The sequence below is a fragment of the Mesocricetus auratus genome, unplaced genomic scaffold (assembly GCF_017639785.1).
Source record: "Mesocricetus auratus isolate SY011 unplaced genomic scaffold, BCM_Maur_2.0 Super-Scaffold_100028, whole genome shotgun sequence".
Taxonomy (NCBI): domain Eukaryota; kingdom Metazoa; phylum Chordata; class Mammalia; order Rodentia; family Cricetidae; genus Mesocricetus; species Mesocricetus auratus.
Window position 1 is genome coordinate 14698673 of NW_024429209.1, and position 18877 is coordinate 14717549.

At 50.5% G+C, this 18877-nt stretch overlaps 1 long non-coding RNA gene across 1 annotated transcript in view; it reads left to right on the forward strand.

Annotated features, from left to right (window-relative positions):
- Positions 1 to 15076, forward strand: part of LOC110341717 — a 37162-nt gene extending 22086 nt beyond the window's left edge. Inside the window, exon 5 of the long non-coding RNA XR_002383698.2 lies at positions 14747 to 15076. This is a non-coding gene — a long non-coding RNA (uncharacterized LOC110341717). The remainder of the gene's footprint in view (positions 1 to 14746) is intronic.
- The last annotated feature ends 3801 nt before the right edge of the window (positions 15077 to 18877 follow it).

An 18877-nucleotide genomic window follows, 5' to 3' on the forward strand; every position in this document is an offset into this window, starting at 1 on the left:
TGTTGGAAACATTTTTCACATTGGCTGTTTTGCTTGAGAGTTGTTCTGTCTCTGCGCATGGCTGCCTTAGGACTTTGCACCCGTGGGTACCGTTGCTGCAGGGATGCGTGGGAGACGCGGCTAGCAAATTCTCTAAGACCTTTCAGGGTTCATCTCAGTGATCCCCAGTGGGGGGTGGCTGTGGAAATAAGCTGACCAGCGGCAGTAGCTGGGATGCTTCTGTGAAGGAGTGTCCAGCCTGCAGTGCCACAGGCACTAAAGTCTCACTCACAAAACTGGGGGATACAGCCCTTTCTAAAGGGTGTGGGGGGGCATGGCTCAGGGTAGAGTGCTTACCCAGCATGCACCACACCTGGGTCCCATAAATAAAATAAAAATAAGTAAAACAAGGATGGGAGGGACTCAGCTAGTATATATTTAGCGTGTCTGGATCCCTGGAGCCCTGGGTTTGATTTCCAGCATTGTCTACACCAAGCACGGTGGCGCACACCTGTAATCACATGGGTGGAAAGCAGGAAGGCACGAGTTCAAGGTCATCCTCAGCTACACAGCAAGCTTAATGCCAGCCTGGGCTACCGGAGACTTGTCTCAGACAAACAATGGAACAAAAAGAGGCGGGGGAAGCAAAGACTGGCAGCCCTCTGAGGGAGGTGGCCGGGAGAGGCCAGCACCCAGGAGGGAGGCGGCTGGCATTGCTATGTCATTTACCTCCCTAGATGCCTAGACTCCAGAGCTGTGGGAGGAGCGACAGGCAATTATCCTCCCTGAACCCAACACAGTTATTAAACAGCGCTGAAGCTTCTAATCACCAGTGTATTAGCATACTACAACAGGAAGCAACACTTGGTGAATAACAGCCTAGGGCCTGTGGAAGCAAGGCCTGTTCTTACCACTAATTAGGAGGAAACTAGAAGCTGGAGGAGGCGGTGGGTCTTTCCGGGAAGATAATTGGATAAAGATTAGTTCTTCCTCCGCCCATCATTTGCAGGCAGATGGTATCGCTCCTGTGAGCCCTTGCCAGCATGTTCCATGCAGGATGCGATGGTAGTTTGCGTGCGTATAATTCTTCACAGTTTCTAAACCCATCTCTATGTGTGTCATCGCTCTGAGTCCTATAGGATGGCCAGGATGTCACTGTCCCCTTTTTATAGTAAAAAGACAACACAGAGACTTCAGTGACACTCCCTCCCCCACAGGCCACAGCTCAGAGCTCTTGGATGGGGGCATTTTCTGGGGTGCAGCTGCTGCTGTGAGATTTGGGAGGTTGGGGGGCTCCACCCACAAGCTCTGCAACCTCAAGGCCAGTGGTGACAGCTTCCCCACGCCTGTCTCTCTGTGTACACAAGGGTCAAGTGGTGACAACTTCCCCACACCCGTCTCTCTGTGTACACAGCGGTCAAGTGGTGACAGCTTCCCCACGCCCGTCTCTCTGTGTACACAGGGGTCAAGTGGTGACAGCTTCCCCACACCCGTCTCTCTGTGTACACAGAGGGGGTCAGTCCTTGCCTCTCAGCATCATCATGGGGGCCTAGAAGTCCACAAGGAAAGGGGACACCTGGGCAGGACCCCTGCTCCAAATGAGAAAGAGAGAAAATGTATAGACAGAATCAAGAGACCCTTTGCTGCTGAAGACTTTTTAACGTTTTCTTGTCAGGCAGGGTTTGCATTTCCCTATGTTCTGTATATTTCCCTATGTTCTGTATTTTCTTGTCAGGCAGGGTTTGCATTTCCCTATGTTCTGTATATTTCCCTATGTTCTGTATTTTCTTGTCAGGCAGGGTTTGCATTTCCCTATGTTCTGTATATTTCCCTATGTTCTGTATTTTCTTGTCAGGCAGGGTTTGCATTTCCCTATGTTCTGTATATTTCCCTATGTTCTGTATTTTCTTGTCAGGCAGGGTTTGCATTTCCCTATGTTCTGTATAAAATAGCGCGAATATCTTTTACCCTTCCCGTGCGTACGCAGCCCTCACTCAGCTCCTGGCCACTAGGTGTGCACAGCGATGGAGACAGACCAGGCTCCTGCTGCCATTCGACCGTCAGCAAGCAGGCACGGGACAGTTCTGCTTGTTAACAGGACCTCATGAAGCCCAGGCCGACCTCCAACTCCCTATGTAGGCGAGGATGACCTTGAACTTGTGATCTTCCTGTCTCTACCTTCTGAGTGCTGGGATCACGGGTGTGAGCCACCACGCCTAGTTTAATTGGGGGTGGGAACCAAACCCAGGGCTTGATGTTAGGCAAATGCTCATCAACTGAGCTACAGCCCAAGTGCCCCTTTTGTGTCTGCTTGCTTTAAGATAGGCTATCGCTATATATCTCAGGCCAGCCTAGCGCTCCCAACTGGCCTGCCTTAGGCCTTGTGATTCTAACACCCTGACGGGGCACCAGCGATGATCCATCCACATATGCAAAGCTGTGTGCTAGTGTGTTGGTGCGTGCCTGTAATCCTGTATTTGTAGGCTGACCCAGCAGGATCAGGAGTTCAGAGCCAACCTTGTTAGTCGTATGGTGAGTTGAATGGCAGCCTGGGATACAGAAGAGACCCATAATGCAAAGGCAGAGCTCACAGGACAGCTTGCAGCGCTGGCTCTCTGCCTTCATAACATGGGTCCTGGGGATGGACCCAGGTTGCCAGGCTTGGGAGCACGAGATTTTAGCCCCCAAAGCATCTCACTGGCTGGCCTGGGTCCTTCTTGTTACCTCTTAGGGAGAGCTCTGCCTGGGGTTCTGCCATCAGTCAGGACAGAACAGCGAACCCAGCTTGGGTTGTCTGCCATCCCTGCCCTGCCCAGCCCGCCCCCTGCCCATCCCTGCCCTGCCCTGCCCAGCCCCCTGCCCATCCCTGCCCTGCCCAGCCCCCTGCCCATCCCTGCCCTGCCCTGCCCAGCCCCCTGCTCCATCTTTTCGATGGTCCTGCATAGGGACTTTGGAACTTTTTCTGCCACTGTGCTCAGGATTCCCGAAAGCTGGGAGCAAAGCCTGGTACACAGGAGAGCTTTTCTGTATTTGTCGTTGAATGAGTCTGGGCCTGGCCAAGCTGGGGGACTTCAGAGCCATGACTTCAACGGTCAACAGAAAGGAAAGCTCACCAAGGTGGCAGAGCCAGGCTCTCTGAGACCAGAAGCCAAAGTCAGAGGAGGGCCCTGCGGGCCTGGCCTGTGGGGCTTACCCTTAGAGCGGCTCTGAGTTCACAGGGCGGGGGAGCGGCTTTCCGACAAGCTGAGACTGGGCTGTGAAAGACCACCCCAGGGGCCTGCGCAGAGCACAGAGTGAAGCCAGGTGGAGTGGAGGTGGGAACCCCACGAGAGACCCTCACAATGTCGCAGGAACTCAGGGGACGCAAGGAGGTGGGTGAGGAGAGGCAGATGTACCCTGCCTGGTGTTCTGTATGCAATGGGGACAGCTGGAGGGGACAGCAGGAAGCCTTCAGTGACCTGTGACCTAGCTTGGGAGCCACCAGCAGTGTGGCTGCCCACTCGGCTAGCCCTCCATCTGCCGTGGCTTTGCCGTGGTAGGTTAGGTCTGCCTCTGTCCCAGCCCCCACTTCTTGTGGACCCGAGATGATGGTTTATGCTGAGAGCCCTGCAGAGCCATAAAAAAGTGAAGTGTGTTTACACACTGCGGGAGGTCTGTCTGCCACAGGAGAACTTTAGAGCTGAAGTTAGGACCTCCGAGTTCTGGGTAGCACCATGGCAGGAGATGAACAGCCAGTGTATGGGGACAGGGGTCCTGGGATGGGCAGGTGAGTGACTGGTCCACATGGCAGAGGGCTGCTCTTTGGGCACACCACGTGGGGAATGAGAAAACAGGTAGCCAGCCAGCAGGAAGCTTCTCCATCATTTTAACATTGCATGCAGGCCATTTACAACGGCTTTTCCAATCTCACAATACATCTGCTGTGTAGGACATAATGTCTTCATCGCAGAGGCAGGGAAACTGAGGCACAGAGAAATTACCCAAGTCACAGGCCATAGGTGGCAGAGCCAGGGTTTGAACAAGGCTGCAGATCTAGGAGGCATTTTAACCGGGCAAAGTCAGGTACAAGAGATGAGTCGTTGTTCTGTTTTCAGTATGCGGTTCAGCATGAGGTGTGCTTGGAGCTCATCCGAGGGGCAGATAAGCAGGCGGCCCTCAGCAACCCCGATCCTCCTCTCGAGCCGGTGGCTGCCTGTCCCAGAGCTCTCAGGGAGGAAGAGTTGCAGGCAGTCTGCCGCGTGAGTGAGCCCATGATCAGAAAAGGAGGCAATCTCAAGCCCAGGGATAGTCATTAGTGAAGGCTTTGTACCTGAACCATAGGATGGGGAGTTTGGGAAGAGGCCTATGCTAGATGGTCAGGAAAAATTGTAACTCTCTGGAGTACCAGCCTGTGGGGGAGAGGGCAGGGATTTCTCAAATCAGTGCTGTTAGAGACCACTGTCTTGAACCAAATCTGCACTCCAGACATGTGTGCCTTTTCTGTGGCGTCTGTGGCTCTGAAAATCAAGCAACTATTTTCTAGCCTCTAGAGTTGCTGTTGTAGAGCAAGAGTCCTGTTCATCATGAGGCCCAGGGCACCTCTGGACAGCTGTGTGGTGGCCTGCTGCTCGAGGCATGAAGGCCTTTGAAGACACTTGACCCTCCCCTCTGCCTCTGAGGCTAATGGGAAGCTGAGCCAGGCTTACTGAAGGTTTGAGGAGACTGGCTGAGCAACTTGATTCTACCTGGCCCTTTGCAGTGAGGGATGTGGCTGTTCCATTTCACAGATGAGGAAACAGAGGCACGGTGATGTCCAGGGCCTCACAGCTACCAGGCCACCAAACCAGGCTGGACTTGAAAGCCTTTGTCCAAAGTCTCTGTGGTTCCTTGTATTGGCTACTTTTATGTTAACCGACACAAGCTACAGTCGTTAGAGAGGAGGGAGCCTCAGCTGAGAAAAAGCCCCCATAAGATTGGTTTGTAGGCAAGCCTGTAAGGCATTTTGTTAATTGGTGATTGATGGGGGAGGGCCCAGCCCACTGTGGGTGGGGCCATCCCTGGGCTGGTGGTCCTGGGTTCTATAACAGACTGAGCAAGCCATGGGGAACAAGCCAGTAAGCAGCACCCCTCCATGGTCTCAGCATTAGTCCCTGCCTCCAGATTTCTGCCCTGTTTGAGTTCCTGTCCTGACTTCCTTTGACGATGGACTGTGATGTGGAAGTGTAAGCCAAATAAACCCTTTCCTGTGGTGATATATTATTTATGATTTAATGCAAAGCCAGCCACAAGCCATAGAGGCCAGGCAATGGTAGTATGCACCTTTAATATCAGGACTCAGGAGATAGGGGCAGATGGATCTTTGTGGGTCCCAGACTACCTTGGGCTATACAAGAGGGAGTCAGTCCAAAAGAGTAACAGAGCTTATGCCTTTGTTTGTTTTGTTTACCTCGCTTTCACGATCTCGGTGGGACCTCCAATTGTCGCGTCTGCTGCGCGGCCTGTGTCTGAGAACGTGCGGAGGGTGTCGGGGATTGACAACACAGAGACTCGTTCAACGATGTAAAGAAAACTTTAAGCAGGCTCCAAAAAGGTTCAAGAAAACTTCCTAAGAAAGGCTCCCACCAGAGAAGCTTCTGCTCTCTCCTCTCCCCTGGCTGGTTCTCCTCTCACCCCAGAAACTGATCTGGGCGTGGCAGAAGGGGCGGTTAGTCTTAATTTGAAGTTAGTCATTTGCTTCTTTATCCTGGGTCCATGTCTCAAATTGTAAACCCTGTCCAGTGGGTGCTCAATAGATGCTTACTTAGTAAGAGAAACAGTAGGTGCTTAATAGATGCTTACTTAGTAAAGCAAAGCAAAACAAAACAAACAAAAAACCCTGAATGCGTGGATGATGAGTATTTAGCTTGAGATCTCTGAGTCTAGAGATAGCCTGGTTCCCCGGAGTGAATTCAGATCCCCTCACCCCCCACCCCCTTCTCTTCTTGTGTCACCTTGACACAGCCTAGAGTTATTGACAAGAAGCCCTCAGTGGAGGAATTCCACAGATCAGATTGGTTTGCGGGCATGTCTGTTGAGGGTTGCCTTAGTTCTTAAATATTGTAGGAAGACTAGTCCACAGTGGGCGGCAGCATTCCCAGGGAGGGCGATTCTGGGCTGTGTAAGAGAGGTGACTGAGTATGAGTCTGCGATTGAACCTGCAGATGGCATCCTCTGCTTCATGTTTCTGCTTGAGCTCCTGCCTTGACCTGTGAGCTGAAATAAACTCTTTCCTTCCTTGAGTTGCTTTTTGTAATGGTGCTTGTCACAGCAATGTAAATGAAACTAGAATAGTGTGTGCGTGCATGTGCATGTGTATGTGTGTGTGTACATGCATGTGTTCATGTGTGTATGTATGTGTGCATGCATGCATGTGTGCCTACGTATGGGTGCATATGTGTGTATGTGTGTGTGCATGTGTGTATGTGTGTCTATGTATGTGTGCATATATGTGTGTGCATGTGTGTATTGTGCATCTGTGCCTGCCTGCTTTCACATGCATGTGAATTCGTATACATTGCCTGTGATAGCACATATGTATATAGGTGTCTGTGCATTTGTGTATGGAGGCCAGAGGTCAGCCTGGTTACTCTCCACCTTTTTCATTTATTTTGAGAGAGAGTCTCTTACTGAATCTGAATCTCACTGACTGGCTATAATGACTGGCCAGTGAGCTCCTAGAGCCTGTCTGCTGCCACCTCCCCGGCATGTGCCATCATGGCTTTTTAACGTTGGTTTGGGGGATGGAACTTGACTCTCCATGCTTGTGTGACAGGCACTTTACCTATTGAGCCATTTCCTTGGGTTTTGATTTTCTGAGGCAGAGAAAGGGCCAACATTCCAAGGAAAGGAGCAACAAATCAAGCCATGGACAGGCTGTGGGGGCATCCTCTGTCCGAGGAACACAGGGCAGACATGTTGTTCAGGGATGCTTTCTAGCACAGGTCTCTGGAATCAGAGCTCCTGGCTGGACTCTCAACTCCCCCATTCCGGGCTGTTGACTGATAGGGTTTCAGCACCAGATGTATGCAAAGTGGGCTGCAGTGGAGAGACTGCCCATAGGACCACTCCATGGCGTAGTTAAGGGGAAGGTTTTTATTGAGAGACAGAGGGAAAGAGGAAGAGAGGGAGAGGAAGAGGAACAGGGACAGGGACAGGGAGAGGGACAGGGAGAGGGACAGGGAGAGGGAGAGGGACAGGGAGAGGGACAGGGAGAGGGAATGAATAGTCAGGAGCATCTAGAAGAGTAGAGAGAGAAGGAAGCGGACTGAGCATGGCCACAGACTGGCCATGGCCCGGGCTATCTGCAGGAGAGAGGAGAACAGCAGGGGGTAGAGAACAGAGAGAATGCAGCCAGGAGAGCGTGGACAGGGAGAACCTTGTCCCTGTAAAGAGAATAAAGGTATCTGGGAGGAGGGGAGCCTGTAGGAGTGAGAAGGGCTAGGATGCTAGTATGGACTGTGATGTGTGTTCTTCAAAGCGCACTTGTGGGACTGAGGGGGCCTGGAGGCTGGCGTGGGCTTTGGCATGCAGCCACAGGTATACATCAATGGAGTCACATGTCCCTTCTGCCAGAGAGAAGGGAAACGACTCCTTTTGGCTGATGGGAACCAGTTCACAAGTTCCTGAGGAGGGCTGCCTTTTATCTAGCCACCAGAGATGCTCTTGTAGTCCAACTTGAGCTCATCTCTGGGTATTTGGACTGTCTGTTGGAGTTTGGAGAATTGGAGTTTCTGGTGAACCTGACAGTGACCTTAGGTCCTGAAAATGCTCTATGCCTCATATTTCACACAGGGATAATGGTAGTGTTGTCTGCCCTGTGTCCTGGGGACTCCTGAGACCTGCAGAGGAAGACTGGGTGAATGCCCACAGTGTGTTTGGCCGGAAGTACCCGACAGAATGTTTCGTGAGCCACACCCACCTGGGCCATCCAGCAAGGCTCACCACGGTGCCTCAAGGGACAGATGCATTGATGTCCCCGATGTTACTAGTATTGCAAAAGTGGCTCCCCCACTATAGTGATGTTTACCCCTTTCCTGGATTTCTCCCACCAGAACCCGAATGAACCAGCAAACCAGATCCAGGGTCCAGCTGTCTGTGTACTCTGAACTCTCCAGAGGAGCTGCTGTGTGTGTGTGTGTGTGTGTGTGTGTGTGTGTGTGTGTGTGTGTGTGTGTCTGTCTGTCTGTCTGTCTGTCTGTCTGTCCACAGTCTATGAGTGTTGCAGTAGACCCTGGGACTGGTGTTATGGGAACCAGGTAGCTGTGAGTCACTTCTCACCCAAACAGCAAAGTCAGACCTGTAATACCATTCCTGTAGGGAAATCAGAAACCTGTTGGACCCAGTGTGGGCGGGCCCCCTGCGTGGCTTCCCGCTGCCAACTGTGAATCACAGACATCCTTCATTCCATGGGGCCATCTGCTCCAGCAGGCAGCCTGTGTGAGCAAGCGTCTCTCTCCTTCGTAACTGGGAGCGACCAAAGACAGCCTGGGACGTGGTGGGGCAACCCCCAGGCCTGGCCAGAGGCCAGCTGTTTTTGGATCTGTCTGGAAAGCTCTGGGGTCCAAACCTGGAGACTGCCCTCAGAGTCTCTGGGTTGCATGCTACGTCTGGTTCTCACCCACAGCAACTTGCAAAATGGAAGCCATTTCTGTAAGACAGGCAGGGTGCTTGGTTAAATCAGAATCTCAGAGTCTTGGTGAATTCTACTGCAGGGGACACACACTGTTTGCTGTGTCTCCAGATCTGTAAGCCCACCAGAGCTCCCTGCCACTCTGCAGGGCAACTTCAGTGACAATAGCATAGACACTGGCAGCAGCTAGATCTTCGTTAGAAGCCAGCTCTGTCCCTTAATGTGAAATGAGCTGTAGGCAGGACATTAACTATTAGAAGCTCCAGTTTCCCTCTTAGTGAACACATAACAATAATGCATGTGTCTTCGGCTGTCATCACCAGAAAATAAAATAATCTAAAGCACATATTATGCTCTCAATAAACAATAGCTTATTTTATTATACATACAGCATTGAAGAAAAATACCAGAAGCATCTTTTTATTTATAACTATAAGCATTATAAACCCTCCTTTCTTCTAATTATAAGATTACATGTACATTATGAAAACTTAGAAAATCCTGGCAGAAGCATGACCTGGTAACACAAGCCTGTTATCCCAGCTGCTCAGGAGAATGAGGCAGGGGGGATTACAAGTTCAGAGTCTGTCTACGCTTCAAAATGAGTTCAAAGTCAGCCTGGGCAACTTAGTAAGACCCTGTCTCAACATATAAAATAAAGAGGGATGGGGGTGTAGTTTCGTGCTCTGATGTTCGAGGCCCTGGGTTCTATCCCCAGCACTACAAAGAGCAAGAGGAGGATGGGAGGAGGAGGGGGAGGAGGCGGAGGAGGAGGGGGAAGAGGGAGAGGAGGGGGAGGAGGAGGGGGAAGGTATAGGGAGGCAAGGAAGCCGGAGTGAATGCATAACGAGAGGATAAGGTCCTGAGTGAATGCGTGTTGTTGACATGGGCACAGCCATGTCAAGGATCCAACGCTCCAGGCCCATGGGGGTGACAAAGTCCCCCTCCCCCCCGTCACCCCATGAGGTTCAGAGGACTAGTATTGCCTTCCTTTGTGTGTTGACAGTGTGTGCCAGATTGAGTGTTTATGAACAATTGACCATGTGTGCAAAGACTAGCTACTGCGGCTTCCTCTGCTGGTATTTTCACAGCCTGAGTCTGCTCACCTACAGACGACACCTCCCACCAAGACCAGCCCCGCCCCTGCACACTTACTGTACATAATAAATACTCCGAGGTTCTGAACTGCTACACAATGCTGTGCCAGGAGAGTGTGCATGACCTACCAGGTCCCAGCTTTTCTGTACGCGTGTCTGTGTGTCTGTCCTTTATTCTTTCACCGCTCCAGTCAGGTCTCCTGGACCAAGAGGTTCTGGGTGCCATCCCCAGTCCTGCAAAAAAAAAAAAAAAAAAAAAAAAAAAGCCGGGGAGGAAGGAGGTGGGGAAGAGATACACACTTTGATGTTTTATGGCTATTCTGCTTTTTTTTTTAATGCTATAACATGCGCATTAAAGTCCACCGTGCGCTACAGCTTCTGCTTTTCCTCTCCCAGTGTTGTGTCTTAAGTGCGCCCCACACTTGTTTGATCTTTAGAAAATCCTCTTCTCTCCGTGCACGTCTGCGCTCATCCCTAGCCAGCCTCCGTGGCTCACCCAGGGCTCAGTGCAGCTAAGAAGCACAGCTGTGGCCTCTTCATCTTTTATTAAGGACTGTGTAGAACTTGCTGGACGTCTGCACTGTTCCCAGAGGACTTCCTTTGGGGTGTGTCTGTGATTTGTTGGCTGATGCTGTTTCCAGGACAGTGGTGTGAGGTCAGAATGAATGGGTTTCAGCTGGGGACAGGGACCAGGGCTGCCCAGGGCTGTCAACTTGGTCCCTGCTCAAAGATGAAGCCCATTATCCTTTGATCCATTTGATTGACAGGGACCCTGTTTTTCTGGCGTTTAGACGGGCGGGCGAGGTCTTTTGTGTTTCCTGCTGCCTGGGTGACACTTCCATTTGTTCCCCTTGTCACGCCCATTTTATGGAATTGGGAGGGGGAATCTTCCAAGTTCAGGAACCCAGCAGTCGATCTGTGGGCTCAGCTCTCACTGTCAAGATGCCTCTTGTTGCTTCTGTGACTGTTCACAAGGCTTATATCATCACCGGTCCTCCCGATGGTGATCACCGGTCCTCCCGATGGTGCTCTGAGGCCTGGAAAGAACCTCACACCACAAGGCTTTGCTTCAGGGGCCATTGCATGGCGTTTGGGAGCCCCATAGCTATCTGTCTTTGATGAAGTGGGAATATAGCCCAAGGCTGGCCTTACTGGTGAGCATGACTTCCCAGGAAAACTAATGCAAGCCAAGTCACAAAGGCAGGACGAGGCCCATTGGGTACTCAAGCTCTGGTTTATGGATGGGTGTTTTATGCTTGACATTTTAAGTTGGGGAACATTGCTTAAGTTTATAAAAGAACTCCGTTCCAAGGGCAGAGCATATAAAAATGTCCTAATGAGTTTCTACAGGCGGAGGCTGGTACACCAGATTCTGTAACTCATCTGTTCCTGCCCCAGAACCTTCCTGTATATGATTCTCAGAGAAGATTTGAGACAGCAAATTGATTCAGTTGTGAGACTTATATAAAATCACAACATATCTTTTATACAAAGATTTTGTGGTGCATATATGTGCTTGTGGATGTCAGAGGTCAACCTTAGATGTTCTCAGGCACTGACTACCTTTTTGTTTTGTTGGGGCTTGGGTACGAACTGTCCCTGAGGAAGGCTCGTATGTTTTGGGTGTCTGTGGATCCCCAGTTGATGTGGCTGTTTTGGGAAGTTGTGGAAGCTTCAGGAGGTAATCACAGGGGGTTGGTCCTTGGTGTACCTTGTCCCGGAGCCTTCCTGGTTCTCTCTGTGTGTTTTCTGGCCACCATGAGGTCAATTGCTCTGCCCTTCGCTGCCCTCCCTGCCACAATGGGCTGACACCTCTGAAACCATGAGACAAAATAAACAATTCTTCCTAAGTTGTTTCCATGGTGTTTGGCCATAGTGCTGCAAATGCAGTTAGCATAGCTGCTCTCAGCCTCCATTTGTGGGGGATTATAGAGGAATGGGAGCAGTTGTCAGTAGCTGTAAAGTCAGACCTATGGGCTTCTGAGAGCATGCCACACAAGGTGCTCTCAGTCTGTCGACAGCATTGTGAACTTGGCATTACTGTTGTCTCTGATTTGCTGCTGAATAAACTGAGAATCCCAGATGTGTGGAAGTAAAGCCAGCACCTGACAGAGCGGGACTTGACCCACGGCTCTGAATTCTGCTTATTCCCTTAGTAGAGGTGGAGACTGGAGAGATCTGGCTAAGAAAATCAGGTGGTGTCTCTGGGAGAAGGGGGCAGGCTGCTGGGCAGGGACACATGACATGATGTCCCTCCAGGCCATAGCATCATCAGGTGTGCCACGCCTTCCACACAGACTTAGAAGTGAGCGAATTTCTCTGGTATGCAAAGTGCAATAGGACGAGCAGCCTGTGGGTGGGTCTTTAGCTGAGTGGGACTTATCTGACTCCTGGTACCTAGGAGATGAGAGAGCCATACACGCACCTCTTCCCCAGACTCCAGCCGTAGGGCTGGGCACCTGGCACCCACACAACTTTGTGTTTAGAGCTGAGATGACAGCCTGATCAGTTGGCAAGGCGGTGTTGGCAGAAACCAGAGAGGCGTAAAAGGCCACCCCAGAGTGATGGGGTCACACATATTTACCAGATAATATGTATACACCTGACTGGGCCCCACTTTCCAGGGATTATTGATAACCATTTGGCTAAGCCCCACCTGGTAGATACCTCTGAAATCAAATGCTGGTGGGGACCTTGCCTGGAGAATTTGGGGCCCTTTGGGCTACCCTAGCAGTAATACAAAGAGGCTGGAGATAGATTCAAGTTGCCTGAGATTAGAAGACATCAACCTCCTTGCTGATAAAAGTTCAGCATGTTAAAACAAGATACTTGGGGTTGGGGAGGTTGTTCAGTGGTTAGGGGTGCTTGCTGCTCTTGCAGGGGACATGAGTTCAGTCCTCAGCCCAGCGTGTTGGTGCAGGGAGACCCACAATGGCATGTAACTCCAGTTCCAGGGAATCTGATTTCCTCTTTTGACCTCAGTAAACACACACACACACACACACACACACACACAATACACAGAGCACACACACACACACACAGAGTGAGAGAGAGAGAGAGATTTATGCATACAAATGAGTCTTGAAGAAAAAGCAAGATGCTTCTTTTGAAATTACTTTTTGTATGGCCTGTAAGATTGTCCACTGTTAGGAAAGACAGTTCCCTGCGTAGGCTGAGGTAGGGAGACAAGCCTGTAGGCAGGCGTCTGTCTGGGATCATGCAGCTGTTGTCAGAGGAGGGAGTGATTTCATTCTTTTTAAGATTTACTTACAGTTTTTGTCCACTTTATATGTATGGTGTTTTGTTTTCGTATACCTGTGGGCCGCATGCCATGCCCAGGAGGCTGGAGGAGATCATTAGATCCCCTGCAACTGCAAATGGTTGTGAGCTGCCACATGGGTGCTGGAAATGGAACTCAGGTCCTCCACAAGAGCGACAAGTGTTCTTAAACAATGAGTCACCTCTCTGGCCCTGGGGTACATGAACTTAGATGGTAACATCCTGAGAAACAATGAGATAGGGTTGGGGAGTTGGGTTTGGTGGGCAAAGTGCTTTCCAGAGCAGTGTAAGTTTGGAGTTCCAAATCTATATAAAAGCCAGGCATGGCAGTGCTTGTCTGCAACCCTAGGAGGGTCCCTGGGAGCTCACAGGCCAGTAGTGGAAAGCTTGCTTGCCTTCTGATGTGCCTGCATTTACACAACCCTCGCACACACTGTACACACATTCTCACACATACGTGTATGCATACGTGTGTGCATGCACACATACACAGAACACACTCACCCATATCCACACCCACACTGAACACATACGCTCACACACATGAACACACACACACTGGGCACACACCCCATATAGTAGATACATTCGTGTGTGTCCACATGTGTGTCCACTCACACATACAGAGTTGTTTTTTTGTTTTCAAGTGAGATGAGCACCAAGATGCACATTCAAGGATGAGGTCTGTGTTTGGGTTGAGCTCAGTGTCCAGGACTGGGGGTGAGTCACTGGCTCTTGGCTGCTGTCCAGGTTGCCGTCTTGGGCAGGCGTGCCATGGTGAAGCACTGCTGTTCTATGTTGCTATGGCAAGATGGTCCAGATATATCCCTGGGTGGAACATATGTTACAAAATAGTGCACATGGTCTCAGCTCATTTTTGCAAAGAAGCAAGCAGGAGCATCTATATCTGTGCCTATATCTGCATGTGAAAATGAGGGGAAATAGTAAAATACTCATCTTTGGCTGTTGGAGTTATGGGTGAGCTCTGTGCTTTTTAAATTCTCTCTGTGTGTGAAGGGAAAGCAATGATTGGATGGTAAGGGGTCCAATAGGTTGGTTCTGCAAGAGAAGGTGGCATGGTAGTCCTGGGCGTGGGTGCTGGGGTCAGCTTGGTCCTGGGTGTGTGACTCCTGCTTGGAGAGATGTCCCGCGCTACCGTCTCGCCAGCAAGAACGACGCAGAACACTCGGATCCTTCTGTAGTAAAGCTTTAATGTATCTTGAGAGATAGATGATCAGCTTCTTAGAGGGAGACCCCAAGCTAAGAAACCCAGCCCCTTATATAAGCCTAGGAGCTCCGAGTGAGATGTGTAGAGCCGGGATTGGTGGTTTGTATATCACCCCAGATGACGTCACGGGAGAGGCACAGTTTAAACGGTTAACTCTAACTGACAGCGACAGTTAACTCTAACTGACAGCGACAGTTAACTCCAACTGACAGCGACAGTTAACTCCAACTGACAGCGACAGTTAACTCCAACTAACAATAAATGTCAGCGCCATCTTCTAACGACAATAACAATAGCGAGGGCGACTCCTCACAGAGAGGTACAGCCTGTCTGACCTTGGTGCAGACGCGAACTGTCCCCTATAGGCTCATACATGTCAATGCCTGGTCCCCAGCTAGGGGCACTGTTTTAGGAGGCTGTAGAACCGTCTGGAGGAAGTAGGTCATTGGGGTGAGCTTGGGGCTTGTTTGCCCCGCCCCACTTCCGGCCTTTCTTTGCATCCTCTCTGTCCAGATGTCAGCAAGTAGCCATCCCCCGCCATGATAGACTGCACCCTGAAGCCGTGAGCCGATACAAACCCTTCCTCCTGGAGTTACTTCTGGTCAGGTGTTGGTGACAATGATGCTGTCTATTCCATGACAGTGCTATGAGCATCAAGAGGACAACGTCTGTAAACTGCGTGGCCCAGAGAAAATATTCAAATATACATGAGTAAGTCATGAAGATGGAGTGTGTCAGTTACAAGCACACACATGCATGAGGAACCTGCTTTAGAAACAGGTGGATCTCGTGGACTAAATAAATAAATAAATAAATAAATAAATAAATAAATAAATAAATAAATCACAGGCCACCCGATTTCACTCCCTGGCTGTCCAAGGGTGGGAATGTGAGTACCAGCTGGAGGCCTCCCAGAAGGCTGTGGGTGAGCAGTGTCAGCGATGATGTGTGACTCAGATGTGGGTGGGCCCAGCCATCAGGGCTTCTCTGGTCCTCAGATTGAAGCCCCCAGTGTGGGGGTGAGAGGATGGTAGAGTCAGGACGTCTGGCTGCCCCTCACCAGTTGCAGGTGACACTGGGTGGCCCCTCTCTCACTCTTGAGCTTGGATGACTAGCTAACCTCTGCTAGAAGTATTATATGAATTGTCAATAATCAAACCTGGTACAACAGGACCAGCCGCCTAAGTTCCTGCATCTAGATTCCCCTGCCGTGATGGACCTGCATCCTCATGCTGTGACCCAAAATGATCCTTCCTCCTGCACAAATTGCTTTTATCAGTCATTTTGTCATAGTGATGGAACAAATAACTCATGTGCTACTGGGCCCGGCAGTTGTGTTATTTATCGCTGGGCTCCACTGTTCTTCAAAACACCTCTGGCTCACGTTTTGGGAAGCCCTAGTTCCCTAGACAGTCTGTGGAGGCTGTGCTGGCTTTGATGTCTGTATTCCCAAGAATAGAGGCCCTGGGATAAAGTTCTTCTGGCCCTCCCTAAAGCTTTGTTCACTCTTCTTGTGAAGGGTTTGTCCCGTGGGAGCCATTTAAACTGTGATGAGGCAACAAGCCTTTGGTGGGCAGTTGGATCTGCTGTGACACACGCTAAGCCTTGTTCCCATCCTTGTAAATCCAATTTTGCTGTTCCAAATCTTTACTCAGAAGATTGAACTGGAAGAGGGAATTAAATTCTCTCAAGTTCAAATGTATTGCTGTCATTTGAGGCAAATGGGTTTGTCCCTAGCATCTCCGTGATGCCTTACAGGGTGTTTGGGTTGTGGACCTTCCTGAAGAGAGCGAACATTTGCTCAGATGAGACTGTAATAAAAATGGCCTCTGTCGGCCAGATCCTTAAGCAGGTGGGGTGAAACTTGCCCAGACCTATGAGGAGAGCAAGCTCCCATTCATAGGCTTCACCTCACTGTCTTTCAAACAAGAACAGGCCGTCCTCAGCAACTGTGTCCCCTGGTTCTCCTGACATGTCTCTCTGGGGAGTTGGCTTGCCCACTTTAGCAACCTGCATAAAGCCATCCAGAAGGTAACCTAAGAAGGCAGAATTTGAACACAGGACCAGATGAACCTTCTAGACTTCTGGGTACCTTGGCACCTTGCTGAGAATCCACAGTGAGTCAGGGCCTTCTGGCTGACTGGCAGGTTGTGCAGGAAGTTAGCCCATCCACACAGAGTGGGTGACAAGGGCATGGGGCTGTTCTCTGATGTGTCTGCAGCACTGGTCAGGCTTCTCTCTCCCTCCAAGCTTTCAGTGTCTCTCTGTTGCCATCATGCAGAGTCTTGTACTATTGGACTATTCCTTGCAGAATGGTTTCCTCTTAGACTCCTGCAGGGTCAGCAAGTGGTTTCTTAAAGGGCTGTGCTGAACACAGTGTCTGCAGCTCCTCTACCCTGCCATGCACCACAGGTTGCAAACAAACAGGCATGGCTTATTATAAAAACCACACTTAAAGCTGGGCAGTGGTGGCGCACGCCTTTAATCCCAGCACTCGGGGAGCAGAGGCAGGCAGATCTCTGTGAGTTCGAGGCAGGCTGGACCGACAGCCTCCAAAACAATACAGAGAAACCCTGTCTCATAAAACCAAAAAAAAACACACTTAAGAAAAAGAGCATGGGCTGCATCTGAGTATGACTGAGAGGTCAGAGTTCACTAGCCAGCCTAGGCTGGATGGGATACTGCTAGGTTAGCTGGATACGTTAGCAGGATGTCATGAGGCATGCTTGCAAATAATTGTCACCAACAAAAGAGCTGGGCCTGGGGAAGTGGCTCAGTGGCTATAAAGTGCTTGATGTAGGAACAAGAGGACCTGAGTTTAATCCCGAGAATCCAGTGTCAAAAGCTGGGTATGGTGACATGTGTGCGTGCAGAGAGAAAGAGACACACACACACACACAGAAAGACAGTCACACATAGAAACATACACAGATACCGACACACAGACAGACACATAGACACACAAAGATACACAGACAGACACGGCACAACACACACACACACACACACACAGCTCCATGCTCCTAGGGAGTGGCAAGCCCATACCTGACTTCTTGAAATAACAGAGGAGAGGCAGCAGCTTCCGTGGTGTGCAGACCCTGTGGAGGAGGAAATGGCATTAAGACACAGGAGATCTATGCTTATCCGACTAACTCCCCTGCTTGGCCACAGTTAAGAGAAGTCATCAGAGAATCGTTGAAAACTGCATCGTGTTGTCCTGCTGTCAGGGACCTGGGGCCTGCTGTGGCCACTGCCATCAAGTCTGCGGTTCTGTGGCTTCAGAGATCATCTGTCAGGGGCTTGTGTGCATTAATCCCATGAGTCTTTGCTGATGACCTTCCTGCTATGCCTTGCTTATCACTAAGTAATTTCCTTTAACCAAAGTTCTCAGCAGACACATAACCCTTCACCAGGATAGCCTCTGACAGATTTTTTTTTCTCTCCTGAGCCTGAACTTGCCATGTAGCTGAGGCAGGTCTTGAACTCTGATCCTCCTGCTCCATCTCCAGTTACATGTATACACTACCATGCCTGGCTCTTTGCTTTTATCATTAGACCCCAGGACTCGTGAGATGGCTTGGTGGGCAAAGGTATCTGCTGTGGAGCCTGACGACCTGGGTTCAATACCCAGACCCACATGGCAGAAGGAAATAACCGATGCATACACACACACCGTGGTTCGTGAGTGCTCCCTACCATCTATATATAGCAATACACAACAGATAAAGAAGTAAAGAGAAGCCCAAATATGAAGAGGCTCTTGACCCTCCCTAGTCTTCAGCATCTGCTCGTTAGATCTCTGTGGCTGTGATAAGAACACATAAAGGAGGAAAGGTCCAGCCAGGGGCCCCTGGGCCTCACTGCTTTGGGGCGGTGGAGTGGCAAAGAATCGTGGCAGGAATCATGGAGTTGGACAAAGTTGCTCACCTCATACAGCTGGGAAGCAACAGAGAGCTGGGATGGGGCCTCCCGATATCTCCTTCAGGGACATTCCACAGGACCCACCTCCTCCAACTCCCCCCTTCCCCTAAAGTGCCATGCCACGAGCGCCACCGGCTGGCAACCAAGACTTCGGCTCGTGACTGTCTAAGACCCAAGCACCATAGCGCTTTGCGGTGACATCCGTTTTCTAGGATGGATTTTGGAACCAGACAGATGGAAAATGAAATTCAAATGTGGCCATCTACTTATTTTTGTCAAGTGGGTGACTTGGGGAAAACTCGTTTATCATTTCAGAATTTGGGGTTCCTTACTTACAAGGGGGAGCCCTAGTGGGAGCCCTTTGACAAAGACGACACAGTCATTCTTCATGCAGCACTCTGTGCTGGGCACCTTGGAGGACAGGCAAGCATTGCTTCATAAGTCATCGCAGTGGCCTGTGAGGGTCTAACTTCTCACCTCCATCTTGTGCGTGTGTGGTGTGTGTGTGAGCGCGTGGGGGCCAGAGGCTGACATGCTGTGTCTTCTTCAGTCACCTTCGGGTCACATGCCAACGTCCACCTGGCCTTCCCTCACCCTTGGATCTTCCTGGTCAGGTGGTAGGCGCACCGAGGTCAGGCCCCTGGGTGCTGGGTGTCTGGTTCTTGGGTTCCCAGGGTCATGTCTGCCTTCCCAGTTCCCAGGCAACTGTCTGTTCGGTGCGAA